Below are 23,053 nucleotides of genomic sequence, written 5' to 3' on the forward strand. Positions count from 1 at the left end.
GCCTGGCAGAGAGAGCGGTCCAGACACTTAAAGCGGGACTCAAGAAGCAGCCGGCAGCGTCAATAGACACAAAGCTCTCCCGCTGGCTGTTTGATTACAGGACCACACCGCATTCCACAATGGGCATACCGCCAGCTGAACTCTTAAGGGGAAGGCGGCTGCGAACGAGGCTGAGTCTCCTTTTCCCAAATTTAACGGGGAAAGTGGAGAAACAACAGGAGGCCCAACGCAGGGGGCATGATAATAGTCGGCAGCAGAGACATTTCCAGGTGGGGGCACCGGTTTGGGTCAAGAATTATGGGAATGGACCAACGTGGGTAAAAGGCACGGTAGAGTCCCAAACAGGGCCCATATCCTATGAGGTTTCAATAGGAGGTAAGGTGCTGAAGAAACACCTAGACCAAATAAGGGCAGCGGAACCACACCTGGAGGCAGGCGAAGCAGGACCGCCTCGAGCTGGGATAGCCCAGACGGAAAGGATACCCACACCCCAGTCCCGAGCAATTTCTCCAGACCCCGTCATCCAGTCATCAGAGTCGGAGATGGACACACTCGACGAGGCCGCCGCGACACCTCTCCCCGAGGAGGAGGAAGAACAACTTCCAAGGAGGTAGTCAAGGAAAAGACGGGCACCTATAAGGTACACCCCGCCCACTTCGGAGAACGACCCGGCGGACGACAGAGGTGACAGACCCAGACATGAGGAGCAGGAAGAAGCTCAGAGGAATGCCAGCTGGCAGGAGGGGGGGGTGTGTAATGAACTCCAATTGGCTTTATTGGTTGGCCAATTGGAGTATGAGCTCCCTCAATGACAGCTCATTGAGGGGGCCCATATAATCACCTGTGTAGGCTTTGTGAGCCAGTCTTAAGTTGACTGGACTGGTAGCAGCACTGTTTGTAGCTGCTCCTGTAATATCGTTATTGTAAATAAATATTGGTGTGGTGACAGAACTCCTGCCTCCCGTGGATTACTACACTTTTTGGCACATTTATAGATCGAAATGGGTTGGGGGGGGGGGGGTTTGCTGCTTTCTGCCCAGCAAATTGAAGGTTCAGACACCCGGTTGGTGCCTGAGATAGGAGCGCAGTATTATATGAATGTTTTCATGATGCCACCTTCCAGTTGTTGCAACAGCTCTCCTCCTCGGCACCCAGGGGCCTCATTGGAACCTCACGTACCCCTAGAAAGCGCTGCATGGGCCACTCAGCCCAGCAGCCAAGAACGATCAGACATTAATTCCCACAAATCACCGCTTGGCCCTCTCAGGAAGGGGTGTCCTGTGACCCCGGGACAGCACTTTAAACCTGTAAAGAAACATCAAAAACCGGCCTGCTGTTAATTTGGCGACACAGTGAGGTATTGCTGCAAGCCTGCAATGGGAGTTCACAGGTTCGCTCAATTCAAGACAGGCACAACAGACAATTAAACAAAAATCGATCCTGTCAGCTTGCTCCTCAATATTAGCAGCACCACACTCAGGCAACCAGCTGAATGTCCAGTCGGGGTTCTATAGTGATCTTGTGATCTCTGTAAACCTCGAGCTTTGTTCTAGCCAATTCCTCAGTTTCCCTTACTTGTACTGAATGTTTTTTCAGTTCTCCTGTTCACCAATACTTTGCAGAGCTTTAGAATCAGATACACAGTTGGAAACCAACTGGTGGAGCCCCAGAGACATACCAGACCACACCCTACCACCCAGGCCCCCTCTTCTTTCCCTTGTACGTTTACATAAGAACTAAGAGCAGGAGTAGGCCACCTGGTCTACAAGGGAGACAAACAGATCTAAACTTAACAAAATTGTATGATGTTTTACTGGTTTAAGTCCTTATATAACTCATTTAGCATGGCCAATCCACCTAACCCGCACATCTTTGGACTGTGGGAGGAAACCAGAGCACCCGGAGGAAACCCACACAGACACGGGAGAAAGTGCAAACTCCACACAGACAGTCACCCGAGGCCGGCATTGAACCAGAGTGCCTGGCGCTGTGAGGCAGCAGTGCTAACCACTGTGCCACCGTGCCGTCCCAGTAAAATAAAACAAGAAATCACAGCCTGAAAGTCAAGGATATTAAAGATACAACTACTCTGGCTCAAATGAGTGAAAAGCAATTCATTTATTCCTCTTCCATATCACCTTCACTTCACAGATTGCCTGATGTTGTCTTCTTATACTAGTTTGCCTTCATCTTTTAAGTAGAAGCGTCCATTTAAATTCAATCTAAAGCAGCAACATGTTTATTTTACAGTGCACCTCTTTTATAGTTATAAGAATTGACTGCGATTGAACAGACATGTCTGCAATAACTTCAATTATTTTTAAATTAAAAAACTGAAATAGGGCCTCAATTATTTCCTACTTTTATTAATGACTTCGATAACACATGAGGTAGCCACAAATCCAAGTTTAAGACTGGCAACATAGTAAATAGTGTAGACAGCCGTACAGAATAACAAAACATTGCTAGATGAAGCAAGTAGGCAAGCTGGTGATGAATAGATTCAACAAAGGAATCCACATGAAACCATTTTTTTAAATGATGAAAGATCAGGAGCAGTGGAGGTTCAAAGATTAAGGTGTCCACGTACGTTGATCATTAAATTGTAAGGAATCACAGTGCTGCCGTGGTTAGCACTGCTGCCTCACGGCACTGAGGACCCGGGTTCGATCCCAGCCCTGGGTCACTGTCCATGTGGAGTTTGCACATATGCGCCGTGTCTGTGTGGGTATCATCCCCACAATCCAAAGATGTGCAGGCTAGGTATTGACTCTTAATTGGAAAAAAATAATTGAGTACTCTTAAATTTATATTTAAAAAAAGAGATCATTAAATTGTAATTAAGTTTTTTTTTTAAATCAAAAAGGCAAATGGAATATTTATAAATAGAGGACCAGAGTATACATTACACAAACAGGACCTTTGGCCCAACAAGCTCATTGTAGCATTTATGCTCTACTCATCTCCTTCCTAATCACTCAGGATAACTCGTATTCCCTTCTTCCTCAGAATCTTACCAAACTACCCCTTCACTGCGTCTATACTGTACTACTTGCTTCAACCACTTCCCCTGGTGGTCAGATCCACATTCTCAGCACTCTCCAGTGTAAAGTCCTTTCTTCTTAATTGGATTTTTAATTGCCTATCTTATATTGATGGCCTCTGGTTTGCTTTGTTTTGTCTACTTTATCAAACTCTTTCATTATTTTGACATCTCCTCAGCATAATACTTCTTAAGAGAGAAGAAACCTAGCCTGCTCACCCTCACATTTCTGGTAACGTCACCTTTGTAAATCTTTTATTGCTCCCTCTCAAGTGCCTCTATATCCGTTGAATATACGCCGACCATAACTGTATACAGGATTCCACGTGTGATCCAACAAAGGTTCAAGAAATGTTTCGCATAACTGAGGACATTTTACTACAACTAAACAAGTCCCTGATTTGACCACACCTGGAATATTGTTGTAATGAATGTGGGAATTATATATTATATTTGTGGCAGTAATGCTATTAAAAACCCTGGTTCAAAATACATACAGGCAGTGTGTCTACTAAAGCTGTAATTAAGCTGTTGTAAAAGTGCGGGAATCATTGATTCTAACCATTTAGTTGTTCACATATAGATGGCTAATGGAATATTATTTATAGAAAAGAGTTTCCCTGGGTGTAGATAATTTATGAGGAAGCGGTGTTTAGTCCTAGCTAAGCAGGTCATGGGACATCTTAGTGAGATACAGATGATGCAATTAAGGGAGGAGCCAGATTTGGCTGTAGTTTTGGCAGTTTTGCCATAGAATTTGAATCTGACAAGACAGAGGATTTTCAGGTTGTTCCTGAAAGGTTCTCTCTGCAAGGGTCTGCACAGAGAACAGCAAGTAACCCTGATTGTTAACGTTATTTATGAGTGGATTTTGAATTGTATTGGGTGGCTTAGTTGGAATATATATATTGGCAGGTGTAAATAGTGAGTTAAAGTTTTTCCTTTTATTTAAGAACTGGTTGTTAATTGTAAAGCTATTTCTTTGATGGCGACTATTTCTGCCTTTACATTAAAGTTTGTTGAAACATAAAAGATGCCTATTGATCAGAGTCATCACTCCTGGAAGTACCTTTCCTCACAGTTTTACAAATTGCAAAGTTGTTTGGGGTCTTGTCCGGTATCCTCACATGGTGTAAAAGCTCTGAGAACCACACCTTGAACAGATAGATTGGTCTTGGGAGCCGGGCCGCACAGATTCATCAGAATGCTGCCAAGCACCCAGGATTTCCTATGAGGAGAGATTACATAAACTAGGTTTGTATTCACCGAAATACACAAGATTAAAAAGTGATTCGAAGGGTTTTAGGATTTTGAAAGGAATTGATAAGGTAAATAGAGAGAGAAACATTTGCCACTTGTGGGGCAGTATATGAAAGGTAGATATAATATTAAAATTAGAGTCAGCCCATTCAAGAAAAGTTCTAAATGCAAAGGGTGACACAGCTGGGGAACTCTCACGAACAAAAAGAGAGATACTAGCCCAACTAACAATTTCAAATTTGCAATGGATAGATTTTCATTGGCCAAGGCTACGAAGAGATATGGAATCAGGGCAATGGTTGGAGTCAGGATACAAATTAACCATGGTATCACCGAATGCTGGGAGCTGCTCAAGGGGTTGAATGGCCTACTCGTGAAGGCCCAAGGCCCATGATGCAGATCCCATTAATGCTGAAAAAGTAAGATCTATCAAGTGGTGATCAAGCGATCCAAGATTGGGCTTTAGACATTTCCAGACTGGAGGAGGGAGAGGAGAAGCTGAGAAGAATTAGGATTCTGTAACCCAGGGAAGGAGCAAGGAAAGTTCCAAAATCAACAGGGGAAACAACATCACAACACCATATCCTCAGGATGTTGGGGGGCGGGTTGGGGGGGGGCATCAGGATTCCCCCTAGCATCAGATCTAATCCAGGTGCTGAGTGGCATCAGGACTAATCCAAGGATCTGAGCAACATCAAGACTAATCCAAGATCGGAGAGGCATCAGGACTAATCCAGGGACTAAGTGGCATCAATTCTCCACGAATGGAGGGAATGTGGTACCAGGACTCTCCAGTTAAAGAATAATTGTCCTAAACACTGCAGTTATTAGACAGTATGTTCAATAAAGTGTCACTGATGTAGCTTATTAGTTTTAGTTGGCAAGGCTTAGAGGAATCAATTATTAGACCAGCTGGGATTCCGGAGAGAAAATAATTTCTTTATGACTCTCACTAAAAACAAGCTGGTAATATACATTGCCAGAAACGCATCCGCTATGTTTTAATGGGATTGCTTTATACCTTTTCTGGAAATGCAACAGGAGTTGTGGTGTTTCTGAAATGATTCAAGCCACATCAAAAAATATCACCCTGTCATGAACATGGAGCAGTATGAAGAAAATGAAAAAAGGGCTGACGCACTTTTAATGAAAGTAAATATTTCTTAAAAGAAAGCATAAGGGACAGCTGTGTAGCCCAGATTACTTCTGCACATTAGCACCAGGGAACGGTTCAGGTCTTTAATGCACTTAAGTCTCCATGTCTCGTTTCTCCTAAGGCTACGTTCAATGTAGCATGGATTTAAATCTAATGTTATTATATACTTCATAGAACACCAAGCTCAAGGCTGGACAGAACTACCCTCAATACTCCAAGGCAGCCTTTCTTATCGTCCTTAGCCTGAATCCAGGGCACTTCGTTCAAACACGTTTTGCAAAAGATTTCAAGCAGTATATGAAATCTGACTGCAGAGCGAGTGATCTTTTTCATAGGCTCCACTGATAATCTGTTGGTTGAACAGGATTTCATGTTTAGGACTAGGAAGGGAAATTGCTGTGATTAATATCTCAGTCATCATCCACCAGCTGCTTCGCATATTGACAAGAGGATTTTTTTTTGTTGGAAAAGTTGTAAGTTCATTCATGCCCGCTAACATCATTAACTTTAGCATTTCAGCTCACTTGATGCAATCTGACCTTTGGGCAGATGATGAGGTGGATCATGAAAAACTTTACCACAAGTTTGAATTTACCTTCTAAATATGACCATGGTCTGCAGCATCCAAGCTCATGTCTGGGGGGGTTTCCAAGGATGTGTTTCTGCCCCCCAGGCCCCTCCCCACTCCCCCTGAGCGCAATTCCAGAGGGTCCCACCACTTTTTAACCAACTGCAGAGCACCTTCTCTTTAAGTGGTGTGTTTGCCTTTAAGTAGACGTTAACCACCGTCTCCCTCTCTTCCCCCTCCCCCACTGATTCCTGCAGCCAACAAACAGTGCAGGTCGCACCAGCTGTATATAGGAATCATTTGAAATGAAATGAAATGAAATGAAAATCGCTTATTGTCACGAGTAGGCTTCAATGAAGTTACTGTGAAAAGCCCCTAGTCGCCACATTCCGGCGCCTGTTCGGGGAGGCTGGTACGGGAATTGAACCGCGCTGCTGGCCTGCTTGGTCTACTTTAAAAGCCAGTGATTTAGCTGAGTGAGCTAAACCAGCCCCGAAAATGAAAATCGCTTATTGTCACAAGTAGGCTTCAATGAAGTTACTGTGAAAAGCCCCTAGTCGCCACATTCCGGCGCCTGTCCGGGGAGGCTGGTACGGGAATTGAACCTACGCTGCTGGTCTTGTTCTGCATTACATGCCAGTTGTCTTAGCTCACTGAGCTAAACCAGCCCCTTTACAACATCAAGCAGGAGCAATTTAACATCCTGTCTGGGAACTAAATGAACAAGGACAGGTTAATCATGTACCACGATCCCCACGCCTGTCTTGAAGGGTTAGCAAATTTAAACTTCCAGATTTCTTGTCTGCAGTTTAGTACGTTAAATGGATAGAGGGGGAAATGGAGAAAAGTGACAAGCTAAGGTCATGCAGAACATATTACACCTGTTGTTCCCAGGAGCCTCACATCATTTGGGCATTGTATAAATAATTACATCTATAACCACCCTATCTGCACACGTTTCATGTTGGAACTCGTGCACACGACAAAATCTTTAGCAATCCCCAAAATGGTGGCTGCTGATAGATAAATGTGTAACCGACCCCAAAGTGTAGACCCGAACTTGTGTAACAGACATGTACCAAAGTGTAAATCTGTGTTCTGCAAAACCGTAGAATTCCTACAGTGCAGAAGGCCGCCGTTTGGCCCACCAAGTCTGCACCAACCCTCTGAAAGAGCACCCTACCTAGGCCCACTCCCCATATCGCCACCTAACCAACATCTTTGGACTGTGGGAGGAAACTCACGCAGACTCGAGAGGATGTGCAAACTACATACCCAAGGCCAGAATCAAACCCGTTGCTGTGAGGCAGCAATGCTAACCGCTGTGCCACTGTGCCGCCTGTCGTTACAGATCCACAAACGGCTTAGTCAAACTTTGTAAAACGAAGCAAGGCCCTGAAGCAATAATCATATATTTCAGTGATAATTCAGAGGAAACAGCTACTGCCAGTTATTCTGGACCTCGTGTCCGAATCAAAACGAGAGACTTTGATGATGGAAATTACACATTAGATCAGAAGCTCAACTTGAGAGAATTATATGGATTACACTGAACACACAGTCAGAGCAAACAGTAGGTTTAGAGATGCCACCCATAGAGGTCATCAGGTATTACCGTGGCATTTCAAGGTGTTCAATCCTCAGGAATCTCAGTCATAGGAGAAACAAACTAGCAAACTCTTTGGTGCTATATTAAGCATTAATAAAATGGTGAAAAATGACTAATGACTTTAAAAAGCAATTTAAAGGAAACAATGACCTGATGACATTTTAATTATACTTCTCAATCAAAGTTTTATCAATTAAAGTTTTAATTTAGGAATTTGAAACTTTTGAAAACTACGCGAGGGGTACATTTTTCACCGGAAGGAGAAACGGATATCCCAAGTGCAGCTCTTGGTGACGGGTTCATGAACAACACCTGCAGAGGTCAGGTGGGGTCATCTCTCACCCTTGCAGAAGTAGCCGCAGGAACACCTAACATGGGTCAAAGATTAACAAGCCGAGAAGAGGAGATGCTTTAAAAGGGGGTATTTTGTCCAAATTGAGGCATTCAGGGTTAAAAATGTCCTTAAAGTCTGTGCTGGCAGCATGAACAGACTTGTTCCAGCAGCGTCACAAAGATGAACCTATAATCTTACATTCATGTTAATGAAAAAGTTAATGCCCATCATGGGTTTCACATTATGAAAAGGTAGTAAGATGTCGATGCAATAACATTTAGTGACAATTTGGACGGAAACAGATGTGAGCATTCATTCTGGATTTCAATTTGTAATCAAATTAGAGATTACATCCTCATGAAATAGGATCACTGGCCAATATAAGACACTTGTCAAAAGTTTCAGCGTCATCACTGGAAAAGTGGGGTGGACAGTCAAACAGCAAATTAAAACGCGCCCTGTGTCACAGCAGTAAGTCAAGTAGCAATATGATTCGCCACATGACAAATTCATAATCTCAACTCAGATGAGCAAAGAAAAACAAAAGTGAAAATGCCCAAATGGAAGCGAGCCAATTGCAAGTATCCGAGAAGGGGCCGAGCACAGATGGACTGGAACAAAGTTTGGCTGGGGAATCAAATAATGGGAAACAGCAAACCTTCAAGATGGAGATAAGGCAGGTACAGACTACATATATCCCCACAAGGAGGAAGAATTGGGCAGTCAAAGTTAGAGCTCCGGGGTGACTAAGGGACTAAGTTTAAAAAAAATAGAAAAAGTAGACTTATAGAAAATGTCAACAGCAAAATCGTTCAAAGACCGGGCAGAATACAAAGAGTGCAGGAGGAAACGGAAGAAGGATTAAGAAGGGCAAAGGGAGAGTATTAGAAAAAAATAAACAGGTAAGTAAGGGAAGCCCAATTTTTTACCAACTCTGAAAAGGATAGTTAAAGCAATGGTGGGGACAATCAGGGTCAAATAAAAGGAAATCTTCTGTCGGCACAGGCATGACTGAGGTACTGAGTCAGTGCTTTTCACTCACAAAAGGGAAGAAAATGTTGCAGTAGAGAAGGGGGAGTAAAGATATTGGACAATAAAAATAGATAGAAAGACAGTACTGAATAGGTTGACATTTCCCAAGGTTAACAGTTACCCAGTCCATATGGGATGCATCGAAATGTACCACAGAAAGGGACGGTGGAGGTCACAATTTTTCAGTCCTGCTTGGATCGAGGGGTGATGCCAGAGGACTGGAGATTGTAAATGTTACACCCTGGTTTAAAAAGAGATGAATTGGGTAACTACAGGTCAATCAGTCTAACATCAGATTTGGGAAAACTACTGGAGAATATTGTCAAGGGAAAACGATTTATACCAGCACATGGTATGGGAGGGTTGGTGGAACCACGGGTACAAAATTGGCTCAGGGTTAGGTGGCAGGGCGCAGCAGTTTATAGATGTTCTTTATTGAGGCAAGTATTCAATGGAGTTTCCCAGGACATTGTTTTACCTGGTGATCCTCAGGTTAGAACATAAGAACATAAGAACATAAGAACTAGGAGCAGGAGTAGGCCATCTGGCCCCTCGAGCCTGCTCCGCCATTCAATGAGATCATGGCTGATCTTTTGTGGACTCAGCTCCACTTTCCGGCCCGAACACCATAACCCTTAATCCCTTTATTCTTCAAAAAACTATCTATCTTTACCTTAAAAACATGTAATGAAGGAGCCTCAACTGCTTCACTGGGCAAGGAATTCCATAGATTCACAACCCTTTGGGTGAAGAAGTTCCTCCTAAACTCAGTTCTAAATCTACTTCCCCTTATTTTGAGGCTATGCCCCCTAGTTCTGCTGTCACCCGCCAGTGGAAACAACCTGCCCGCATCTATCCTATCTATTCCCTTCATAATTTTAAATGTTTCTATAAGATCCCCCCTCATCCTTCTAAATTCCAACGAGTACAGTCCCAGTCTACTCAACCTCTCCTCATAATCCAACCCCTTCAGCTCTGGGATTAACCTAGTGAATCTCCTCTGCACACCCTCCAGCGCCAATACGTCCTTTCTCAAGTAAGGAGACCAAAACTGAACACAATACTCCAGGTGTGGCCGCACTAACACCTTATACAATTGCAACATAACCTCCCTAGTCTTAAACTCCATCCCTCTAGCAATGAAGGACAAAATTCCATTTGCCTTATTAATCACCTGTTGCACTTGTAAACCAACCTTCTGTGACTCATGCACTAGCACACCCAAGTCTCTCTGAACAGCGGCATGCTTTAATATTTTATCGTTTAAATAATAATCCCGTTTGCTGTTATTCCTACCAAAATGGATAACCTCACATTTGTCAACATTGTATTCCATCTGCCAGACCCGAGCCCATTCACTTAACCTATCCAAATCCCTCTGCAGACTTCCAGTATCCTCTGCACTTTTCGCTTTACCACTCATCTTTGTGTCATCTGCAAACTTGGACACATTGCCCTTGGTCCCCAACTCCAAATCATCAATGTAAATTGTGAACAATTGTGGGCCCAACACGGATCCCTGAGGGACACCACTAGCTACTGATTGCCAACCAGAGAAACACCCATTTATCCCAACTCTTTGCTTTCTATTAATTAACCAATCCTCTATCCATGCTACTACTTTACCCTTAATGCCATGCATCTTTATCTTATGCAGCAACCTTTTGTGTGGCACCTTGTCAAAGGCTTTCTGGAAATCCAGATATACCACATCCATCGGCTCCCCGTTATCTACTGCACTGGTAATGTCCTCAAAAAATTCCACTAAATTAGTTAGGCACGACCTGCCTTTTACGAACCCATGCTGCGTCTGCCCAATGGGACAATTTCTATCCAGATGCCTCGCAATTTCTTCCTTGATGATAGATTCCAGCATCTTCCCTATTACCGAAGTTAAACTCACTGGCCTATAATTTCCTGCTTTCTGCCTACCTCCTTTTTTAAACAGTGGCGTCACGTTTGCTAATTTCCAATCCACCGGGACCACCCCAGAGTCTAGTGAATTTCGGTAAATTATCACTAGTGCATCTGCAATTTCCCTAGCCATCTCTTTTAGCACTCTGGGATGCATTCCATCAGGGCCAGGAGACTTGTCTACCTTTAGCCCCATTAGCTTGCCCATCACTCCCTCCTTAGTGATAACAATCCTCTCAAGGTCCTCACCTGTCATAGCCTCATTTCTATCAGTCACTGGCATGTTATTTGTGTCTTCCACTGTGAAGACCGACCCAAAAAACCTGTTCAGTTCCTCAGCCATTTCCTCATTTCCCATTATTAAAACTCCCTTCTCATCCTCTAAAGGACCAATATTTACCTTAGCCACTCTTTTTTGTCTTATATATTTGTAAAAACTTTTACTGTCTGTTTTTATATTCTGAGCAAGTTTACTCTCATACTCTATCTTACTCTTCTTTATAGCTTTTTTAGTAGCTTTCTGTTGCCCCCTAAAGATTTCCCAGTCCTCTAATCTCCCAGCAATCTTTGCCACTTTATATGCTTTTTCCTTCAATTTGATACTCTCCCTTATTTCCTTAGATATCCACGGTCGATTTTCCCTCTTTCTTCCGTCCTTCCTTTTTGTTGGTATAAACCTTTGCTGAGCACTGTGAAAAATCGCTTGGAAGGTTCTCCACTGTCCCTCAACTGTTCCACCATAAAGTCTTAGCTCCCAGTCTACCTTAGCTAGTTCTTCTCTCATCCCCTTGTAATCTCCTTTGTTTAAACACAAAACACTAGTATTTGATTTTACTTTCTCACCCTCCATCTGTATTTTAAATTCCACCATATGTGATCGCTCCTTCCGAGAGGATCCCTAACTATGAGATCATGAATCAATCCTGTCTCATTACACAGGACAAGATCTAGGACCGCTTGTTCCCTCGTAGGTTCCATTACATACTGTTCTAGGAAACTATCGCGGATACATTCTATAAACTCCTCCTCACGGTTGCCTTGACCGACCTGGTTAAACCAATCGACATGTAGATTAAAATCCCCCATGATAACTGCTGTACCATTTCTACATGCATCAGTTATTTCTTTGTTTATTGCCTGCCCCACCATCTCGTTACTATTTGGTGGCCGATAGACTACTCCTATCAGTGACTTTTTCGCCTTACTATTCCTGATTTCCACCCAAATGGATTCAACCTTATCCTCCATAGCACCGATGTCATCCCTTACTATTGCCCGGATGTCATCCTTAAATAACAGAGCAACACCACCTCCCTTACCATCCACTCTGTCCTTCCGAATAGTTTGATACCCTCGGATATTTAACTCCCAGTCGTGACCATCCTTTAACCATGTTTCAGTAATGGCCACTAAATCATAGTCCTTCACGATGATTTGTGCCACCAACTCATTTACTTTATTCCGAATACTACGAGCATTCAGGTAAAGTACACTTATGTTGGTTTTTTTACCTCTGTTTTGAATCTTAACATCTCCAGTTTTATTCCTTTTGTTATTACTGGGCCTATTCACTGTGCTCCCCTCAGTCACTGTACCTTGTACTGTCGCCCTTATGGATTTCTGACTATGTCTTCTCTGCCTTGCACTTTTCCCCTTACTTCCTTTTGCTTCTGTCCCTGTTTTACTACCTTCCAACTTCCAGCATTGGTTCCCATCCCCCTGCCACATTAGTTTAAACCCTCCCCAACAGCTCTAGAAAACACCCCCCCTAGGACATCGGTTCCAGTCCTGCCCAAGTGCAGACCGTCCGGTTTGTACTGGTCCCACCTCCCCCAGAACCGGTCCCAATGCCCCAGGAATTTGAATCCCTCCCTCTTGCACCATCTCTCGAGCCACGCATTCATCCTATCTATCCTGACATTCCTACTCTGACTAGCTCGTGGCACTGGTAGCAATCCTGAGATTATTACCTTTGAGGTCCTACTTTTTAGTTTAACTCCTAACTCCCTGAATTCCGCCTGTAGGACCTCATCCCGTTTTTTACCTATATCGTTGGTGCCTATGTGCACCACGACAGCTGGCTGTTCACCCTCCCCCCCCCCCCAGAATGTCCTGCAGCCGCTCCGAGACATCCTTGACCCTTGCACCAGGGAGGCAACATACCATCCTGGAGTCTCGATTGCGTCCACAGAACCGCCTGTCTATTCCCCTTACGATCGAGTCCCCTATCACTATAGCCCTGCCATTTTTCTTCCTGCCCTACTGTGCAGCAGAGCCAGCCACGGTGCCATGAACCTGGCTGCTGCTGCCTTCCCCTGGTGAGCCATCTCCCTCAACAGTATCCAACGCGGTATATCTGTTTTGCAGGGAGATGACCGCAGGGGACACCTGCACTGCCTTCCTACTCTTGCTCTTTCTTTTGGTCACCCATTTTCTATCTCCCTCAGTAACCTTCACCTGCGGTGTGACCAACTCGCTAAACGTGCTATCCACGACCTCCTCAGCATCGCGGATGCTCCAAAGTGAGTCCATCCGCAGCTCCAGAGCCGTCAAGCGGTCTAACAAGAGCTGCAACTGAACACACTTCTTGCACGTGAAGGAGCCAGGGACAGTGGACGTGTCCCTGAGCTCCCACATCACACACGAGGAGCATGACACGGGTCTGGGACATCCTGGTTACATCACCATCAGTCAGCTCTCCCCTGCAAAGGGGAAACCAGGCTGTGGTCATCTGTGACTGTGGCAACTTTACTTTACTTTATACATAAATGACCTGGACTTGGATATCAGGAGTGCAGCTTTGAAGTTTGCAGAAAATACAAAAGTTAACAATGTAGTAAACAATGAACAGGATAGCAGGGGAATGTAGACAAATTGGAGAAATGGGCAGACACATGGCAGATGCAGTTCAGCATGGCTACGTGTGAAGTGATGCATTTTGGAAGAAACATCCTGCAAAAGCAGCATAATCTAAAAACATTAGATTTTGACTGGGGTGTGCAAGAACAGATACCTGGAGTCGCACATTCAGAAGCTTAGGTAGTAGGACAAGTTGATAAGGCACTTTATATAAAAGCGTGCAATGTTTGTTTTGAATAATTAATAACCTGCAAGGGACTCATCCAGCTGGGGATGATTGTTTCCATGTGCTCATTGGAACTGTAAGCTCCCCTGCTGAGTGCAGGGTAGTTTACCTAACACTAGTGTAAAAGCTCAGCCACTGTAGAGCTGATTAGAAAGGAGGGGGAGACCTGGTGAGGTGTAACTGGGCCTCATGTAGATAATATCGTTGCTAAATAAATGTATTTTATTACACACCCCTCACTTTATTAAAAATACAAAAACAAGGGAGCCATATGAAACCTTGATGTTAACACATGTTATGGGCCAGGTTTTAGAGAACCCCAAAGTGTATCAAGGAGTTCACCTGATCCACAACTTTTAATAGATTGTGGTATGGGGAGCACATGGCATACTCTACAGGTATGGTAAAGTATTTTTTAAAGCAAAACAATGTATATTCTACGAACTCAAGTTAACCTTTTTAAAACATACAGTGAGCATCTTAGCAACCATCAATTCAAATATAACCCCCAAAGAATACAACACTAAGTAATCCTTAATAATTTCCCAAACAACATCCAGAAGACAGAAGAAACACCTTTTAACAGAAGCACATTAGGTTTACATTCACTACTGAGAACATTTATAATTCTGAATTCACCAAATGATCAAGAGATAGTCTTTTCAGGGCAGAGAGATCAACAGTACACCTGCTCTGTCTGGCTTCAGCTCCAACACGGAAAACAAAACTATAAAACACCCTGCAGCAAACAGCCTAAAACAAAAGTAAATAGCTGACAGACAGCCCAGCTCCACCCACACTCTGACATCACTGATAAACACCCATTTCTTAAAGGTAGATTTCTTAAGCACCCATTACTTATAGGTACTCTCACATGACACACAAGATCAATAAGGTCTGGCTCAATGTAGTAGAGTATCAATTAAATTGTGATACTTAATCAAAAACAGAAATGTTCGACAATCTCAGCAGGTCTGACAGCATCCATCCATGGAGAGAAAACAGAGCTAGCGTTTTGAGTCTGGATGACTCTTTGTCAAAGTTAGAGAGAACTGGAAATAGGATGAGATTTATATTGTTGGGAGTAGTGTGGGTGGAGGCAGGTGGTGAATGACAAAGATGTTGTGGACAAAAAGACAAGGGGAATATAAATGGTGGCGATCAATGCTAAGAAGGGTGCTGATAATGGAACATTAAGAGATCAGAATGTGTTAATGGCAGAATAGAAGTAAGCAGTGTGTCAAAGGACAACTTGGAACAGGGAATACATGGCTCTAGTGGGATGGGTCGGGAGGGGAGACAGTGATGAGGGAAAAACAGATCCATGGAAGGAATGGAAATAAATTGATAGAAATAAAAATGGGTCGAAGGTGGAGGAGAGAGTTCACAGTCTGAAGTTGTTGACATCAATGTTGAGTCCAGAAAGTTGTCACATTCCAAAGTGGAAGATGAGATGCTGCTTCTCCAGTTTGCGTGGAATTCACTGGAACATTGCAGCAGGCTGACCCTAGTTCCTGCTCCACTCAGCCATCCCTCCAATAGCAGTGTCTGTCCATTATGACCACATTGTCCTTCTGGAGACAAAATCCCGTCTTCAGACTGAGGAGAAGGAGGCGCCCCTCCCTCACTCTTCAGACTGAGAACATTCCTGTGCACCCCCCCCCCCCCCCCATTGCATCATGTGCATGATCACAGTATTAAATGGGATAGATTCAGAACAGTTCTAGTCGCTCAAAACTGGGCATTCACAAAGCATTGTGGGTCACCAGCAGCAGAATTGGATTCAAAAGCACAATCTGTAACTTCATAGCCCCCTGAACCCTCACACTATCAACACTATCGAGCCATTTGTCCAACCTTGGTTTAAAGAGGAGTGTGAGAGGACACGTCAAGAGTGCCATACATACCTAAAATGGGCTGCTAACCTGATCAGTCCTCAGCTACATGTATGTTAAACGCTAGAAGCAACATACGGTACACAGAGCTAAACAATTTCACAACTAGCAGATCACATCAAAGCTGTACAGTCGTGCCACATCCAAGTGTGAATGGTGGTGAGTAATTAAACAACTAACAGGAGAAGACGTCACAAACATCCACATTCTCAATGATGAGAAACCCAAACAATCAATGCAATAGATAAGGCTGCATTTGCAACTATCTTCAGTCAGATGCACCAAATGGATGATCCATCTTGGCCTCCTCCGAAGCATCATGAATTTCAGTATTCAGTCCACTTGATTCAACCCACATGATATGAAGAAACAGCTGGAATTAATACAGAAAAGGCCCCTTCAATATCCCAGATGTAGCACTGAAAACCTGTGCTCCAGAGCTAGCTGTGCCCCTAGCCAAGCTGTCCTGTTACAGCCACAATACTCGCATCTACCTGGCAACATGGAAAATTGCCCAGGCAAGCCCTGTCCACAAAAAAGTGGACAAATCCAATTCGGCCAATTACCACCCCTTAGTTTTCTCTCGACAATGGCTACAAGAGCTGGTCAGAGGTTGGGAATGTAGTGGCTAACTCATCTCCTGAGTCTCCACCTACAGAACTACAAGTCAGGAGTGTGATGGAATGTACAACACTTGCCTGGATGAGAGCAGCTCCAACAACACTCAAGAAGCGCGACACCATCCAGGACGAAGCAACCAGTTGATTAGTGTATCATTCTGCCTTAAGCATCAACTCCCCCAACCAGGAGCAGCAGGGATACATCTACAAAATGCACTGCAGCAATTTGCCAAGGCTCCTTTAGCAGCACCTTCCAAATCCACGACCTCTACCACCTAGAAGGACCGGGACAACGCCACCAGCTAGAAGTTCCCTTCCAAGTCACTCACAATCCTGACTTGGAAATATATCGCTGTTCCTTCATTGTTGTGGGGAAAAATCCTAGAACTCTCTCCCTAACAGCACTGTGGGTGTACCTACACCATATGGACTGCAGCAATTCAAGGCAGCTCATCACAACCTTCTCAACGGCATTAGGAATGAGCAATACTGACCTTGGAACACATCCCATGAATGATAAAATATCTACATTTCCCCTTTGCGACACCCCTATCCAAAGACACAATTAAAGAAAAATTAAGGGAATAAACTGAAATGTTGTGGAAAAAATATTGAGCTCATGTGCTGGGTGCCTTTTTTGTTTGCCGGGTGCGCTTGTGTGTGCCTGTACGCGCTAGTGTGCACGTGGTACACACGCTTATATACCAATGCGCCTCAAGCATGTGTGCCTGCGTGCGCACATGTGCTTGTGTGCCCATGTTCGTACGTGTGCCCGTGTGCGTGCACATTCCTGTCTGCCCATTTGCACATGTAGTGTGCCTGTATGTATGTGTGTAGTGTAGCTGTGCCTGTGTGCACATGTGCTCGTGTATACATGTGTCAGTTCCATGTGACTGTGTGCCTTTGTGCCCGTGTGCCTGTATGTGCATTAGAGGCCAGGCTGGACTCAATACAGTAGTGCAGATGGTCCCACCCTAAGGTGTCACCAAGTTGGAGCTTCTTCATTTACACCTCCCTGAAAACATAATTTACACCTCGCTTAGCTTTCTTCACACCTGTTAGCAGCATCACAGAGAGCAGGCAAAGCTGGCCACCTAGATTTATGGAATGCAAAACCATCAGACATTCAAAAAGAAATGCTGATCTACCCTCTCAAAGTATTTTTTGAAAATCTGTTTTAATCCCTCTCTTGCTGGCTACAAGTTTAATAACAAAGAAAGATCAGCCTGAAAATTACTGGGAATTCCAGCATTATACCACAGCCAATAGCAGCCCCTTGGACTGGAAATTAAGCATCCAATCATGGCATGGCTTTGCAAGGGAATATAGCGGCCAGATGATGGAAGAACCAATCAGCACTGTCTAATGCTATTTTAAGGCATTGCAGATTAGAGTGTGCAACGCCCTGAATACACTGAAACAGGAACACTTGAAAAATATATCATATATATAAATATATTCTGATCAAATGTGACTTATGAGAGCACCATGGATTCGTGGGATCCTTTTATTTGGGCAAGCACATCAGAATGAGATGCGCCTTTCCAAATAAAATGTCGATCTTGTTCCCTGGCACATTGCAGGAGTGTCTGTGACAGCGCAGAAAGCAAATTGCCTGTCTGGGGGGGGGGGGGGGGGGGGGGGGGGGAGAGAGGAGAGAGAAAGAGAAGAGAAAGAGAGGGAGCTGGGGGGGGGGGGGGGTGAAATTGGAAAGGAAAAGTGCTGGAACACAACCGCACCACCAAGAACTACCACGGTACATGAGCTATTATTGGGGTATGTTGCGATACATCCCCCTGCCTGGCAGGCATGCTCACAGCACCCTGCAGTAATGGGGCGACGCTAGTTGGCAGTTTCACAAGTGCCTTTGTGGGGATCTCACCTTGTTACACACTTCGGATCAACAGCTGGCTTCCTGTTTATCAAGGCTCATCAGGGTGATCGAAAGCCGGAGCTGTGTTATTTTATATGTGAAGCGGTGGATATTTTTAGCTCTGACTTTAACAAGTCGCAGACTGCTTCATTATGGCATTGGATTAGCAACTCTGAGTTGAGAACTCAAATCCCACCCAGGCAATTTGTGAAAATGAATGAATAAATCTGATAATTCATGGGCCAGCACCAGACAAGGAGGCTGTTAACTGCTGGGTTGTTATTAACCGGTTCATTAATGTCCTTCGGAGAAAGGAAACTGTCGTCCCTTGACCTACATGTGACTCATGTGACCCACATTATGTAACCAAGTTAATAACCTCCTAACTGGCCTTGCAAGCCATCCAGTTAAGCAATAACTCGGATGGGCAATAAGCACAGCCTTGTCACTATCGCCCAGCATCAGGAGAATAAACTGGGTACAAATTGTGCAAGAAAGAGGTCTCATAGGTTTCCTCCAATTTCAAGGGCACCTCCATTTAAAAAAACAATAAGACAATAAGAGAAGAACAGCTTTGTGCAGTGAACCCAAAATGGAAAATACAAAGAATGGATTACAACCAGCAAAGAGACTGCTCGTCTTGGCTGATTGCAAGTGCACGATCAATATTTCTGAGATTCAAGATGAGTAATCAGTCTTGGGAGTAATCAGAGATCCTGCTACCTTTAATGCGATAACAACACAGCTAAGCACAGAACGTCAAGTGGACCTGTCTGTAAACCAGGGCACAACATCAAGCACTTTCCAGCTACTTATCACTCATCACCATCTTGTCAGAGAATTGAGGCTCACTGAGCAGACGGTGCTTGAACATTATCCAGCCAGACACTGTGACCAATCGTGAAAGGGAATTGACATTAGAGATTCCTCAAGGGCACCTTGCAACTACAAGGGTTATGGGCAGTAATCTGGACCTCAATCCAAAAGAACGTGTTCAGTATGTCAAACATTTAAAGGTAGCAGAAGGGCAAGGATGAACAATAAATCACTTCTTTAAAAAGCATCTCAGCACATCTGCAAGCCAAACTCTTCTAGCATTGTTGGAGACGGGGGTAAAGACAAATGGTTTAACCTAGTTACTGTTAAACTTCAAGGCTTTCTGTAATGTTTGACCCTTAAATATCTTGCTCTCTTGGTCAGCCTCCCAGCTTGCATCTCTGTAAACTCTGCTACCCGTATCTTAACTCACATCAAATTTCACTCACTCGCCACTCCTGTGCTCACTGACCTATTTTGGCGCCTGATCAGGCAACACCACATTTTGAAAGATCTCCTCGTGGCTTTTAATCCCTGTCATGATGGGGAGATATTCAGAACTTGGTTCCAGAAATGGGGTCCAAGATGTAGCAGGCAATTTAGGGGTTAAACAGACCGAGGGAAACGACTACTAGCAGCAGAATCAGAGGGATACAGCCACAGCTGAGTTACCTTGTCCCATTCAGACTGGACCTCGTTAGTGGCAATACATAGGATGCCTCGGTTCAGCCAGGATTATCCATTCAAGATCCATTGCCATTTGGGACAACCTTGTTTGACCAGCTGTTGGCCCATCACAGAGTCTGATTATCTATTTGTCCATCCATAGAAGTTTTGTTGCACATGAATGGCATCGCTCTTTTTTTTTGTAGAATCGGGAGTGGGAAATCAGACAGCCAGATAATGATAATGGATTTGAGTCTGGCCACCTCGGGGGAGAACCTTTGTTTGAGGAAAAACTCCACGTCTTGATATTGGCTTCACCCACTGGCTAGATCTTCCTGACAAGACTCAGCAGGTCTTGTTTCGTTGCTCTCTCCACAGATGCTGCCAGACCTGCTGAGTTCTTCCAGCGTTTGTTTTGATTTCAGATCTCCAGTATCAGCACAGTATGTTGCTGTTATTTTACACCCTCAGCACTACTCCTTCAACGTTTTTAGATCAGTGCCGTGGAATTCACTTACCTAAAATTATTGGAGGAACACCACCACCCCGTGGACTGCAGAGGTCCAAGAGGAAGCCCCAGCATCATTCTTTTCAGGGCATTTAGAGATGGGCAATAAATGCAGCCTTTACACTGCCAACCACATTCCAAAAATCTTTCACAAGACGGAAAAGTTGACTGAGAGCTTGATCAAAGAGGTGAGTTTAGACACACAACCCCACAGAGTATAGATAAAAGACAGCCGAAGGATCCACAACCACTGACAGACAACTGTGAGGCAGAATGTAAAGTCAGCCAAAGTAATGGGAATGTGGGGCCAGTGGGGCAGTACATGAAGATTGCATAATAGACCATTGGAGAATTAAAGGTTCAAATGCGCAAAAATTGGAAGGATATCAGACAGTATACTCTAACCTGCCACCAACTTCCAGGATTATTGCCCGAGGGGCATTAGGTGGGCAGCCAAATCCATCCCAGTGGTCTGGCATTTCAAATATGTTAATGAGGCTGTGAGCCTTGGATTTAACGTACTCTGCAGTTTAACTGGAGCCAGCTGGATGCTCTGGGCCTCAGGAATGATGGAATCAGCAGAGAAATGAGGGGGTAGGAAAGATACTGCTGTTGACCTCGGAGGAACAGCAGTGCTTCTGCGTGGATCCTTAAAGTCCCTTGCCATCAGTCTCTCTGGGATCAAACTGCTCGACCACTCCTCCCAACCCCCGGCAGAGTCAGGGACTGGATCCTCCCATCCTACCTTTTGCTGTAGCCTTCTGTGGAGTGTACCTTGTCTGGCTGAAGACAATCCTGTCAGACTTCCATAAAGTCAGAGTCATCTACAGCACAGGAGGCGGCTATTTGGCCCGTCGAGTACATGTCAGCTCCTTATGGAGTCATCTAGCCATGATCACCCTCCCACTTTGTCGCCATGGTCCAGCAAATTTATTTCCATCCAATGCCCATTGAATTTCTCTTTGAAATTTTTGATCATCCCCGCTTCCAGCACCCTCACAGGCAGTGAATTCACAGCCACTCACTGTGTAAAAAGGTTCTCTCTCATTGTTCCCCCCTACATCTCTTGCCCAAAACTGTAACTCTATATCCCCGAGCTCTTGCACCAACAGCTAACAGAAAGGGGTTTACCTTGTCTAGCTTATCCAAATCTGTCATAATCTTCTCCACCTCAATCTTTGTTCCCAGGAGAACAATCCTAGACTTTCCAATCTAATCTTCTAGCTAATTCCACCCTCCCCCATCCCACAGACCTCTGGAACCACTCTCTTAAACCTCCTCTGCACCCTCTCAAGGAATTTCACATCTTTCCTGAAGTGTGATGCCCACACTTTACTCTAGTTGGGGCCTAACCGTATATGGGCGAGCAGAGCCTCCCTGCGTTTGTGCACATTGTTTACATTTATGAAGCCCATGATCCCGTATGCTTTACTAACCACTCTCTCGTTACATCCTACCGCTTTCAAAGATCAAGGCACATGCACCCTCAGGTTCATCTGTTTCTGCACATTCTTTTATTGTGCCATTAAATCTATTGCTTCTCCTAAAATGCATCACCTCACACTGCTCTGTATTAAACTCCTGCCTGCCCATTCTGCTAGCCTATGTATGTCGTGCTGCAAGCAATTCACTGTTTGCCACTCCTGGAAGTATGGCATCATTGGTCAATTTTGAAGTGTTACTTTGTTATCCAAGATGCAAGTCATTTCTGTTAGAAAATAAAGCAGCGGTCCTAGCATCTTGGTGAGTAATCTTACAACGATGAAAGACACACAGTGTGGAGTTAAATCACCATGGGAAATCCTAGACATCTGGTCCTCTCTTGCCACTCCGAGCACATCAGAATGTTAAAGTTCCCCCCTCACCCCTCATTTCCAGGGGCTCTTTTCCTTTGGTACCATCTGAGGTGGACACAGAAACATATTTTAACATGAATAAGTGACCATCACACATGGTGGCACAGTGGTTAGCACTGTTGCTTCACAGTGCCAGGGACCCGGGTTCAATTCCCGGCTTGGGTCACTGTCTGTGCGGAGTCTGTACGTTCTCCCTGTGTCTGCGTGGGTTTCCTCCGGGTGCTCCGGTTTCCTCCCACCATCCATTGATGTGCAGACTAGGTGGTTGGCCATGCTTAATTGTCCTTAGTGTCCAAAAAGGTTAGGTGGGTTATGGGGATAGGAAGGAGGTGTGGGCTTGAGTCGGGTGCTCTTTCCAAGGGCCGGTGCAGACTCGATGGGCTGAATGGCATCCTTCTGCACTGTAAATTTGATGATTCCCTGACTGATACTTCAGTGTAATTCTGACCAAATGCGGTTATGTTGGATGAAACATTGGCAGTTGTCAGGTGTCTCTGGCAGACACAAGATATCCTGCATCATTATTCAAACAAATATATTTTTAAAATAATCTTTATTGTCACAAGTAGACTTACATTAACACTGCAATGAAGTTACTGTGAAAAGCCCCTTGTCGCCATACCCTGGCACCTGTTTGGGTACACAGAGGGAGAATTCAGAATGCCCAAATTACCTAACAGCACGTCTTTCGGGACTTGCGGGAAGAAACCGGAGCACCCGGACAAAATCCTCGCAGACACAGGGATAATGTGCAGACTGCGCACAGACAGTGACCCAAGCCGGGAATCGAACCTGGAACACTGGCGCTGCAAAGCCAC

At 44.5% G+C, this 23,053-nt stretch overlaps 1 protein-coding gene across 1 annotated transcript in view; it reads right to left on the minus strand.

Moving 5' to 3' along the window:
- LOC119973183 (testis-expressed protein 264 homolog) overlaps window positions 1–23,053 on the minus strand; it is a 463,785-nt gene that overhangs the window by 276,891 nt on the left and 163,841 nt on the right. The gene's annotated exons all lie outside the window — the stretch shown is intronic.

This window comes from Scyliorhinus canicula, chromosome 11, assembly GCF_902713615.1.
Source record: "Scyliorhinus canicula chromosome 11, sScyCan1.1, whole genome shotgun sequence".
In the NCBI taxonomy this organism is placed as follows: Eukaryota; Metazoa; Chordata; class Chondrichthyes; order Carcharhiniformes; family Scyliorhinidae; genus Scyliorhinus; species Scyliorhinus canicula.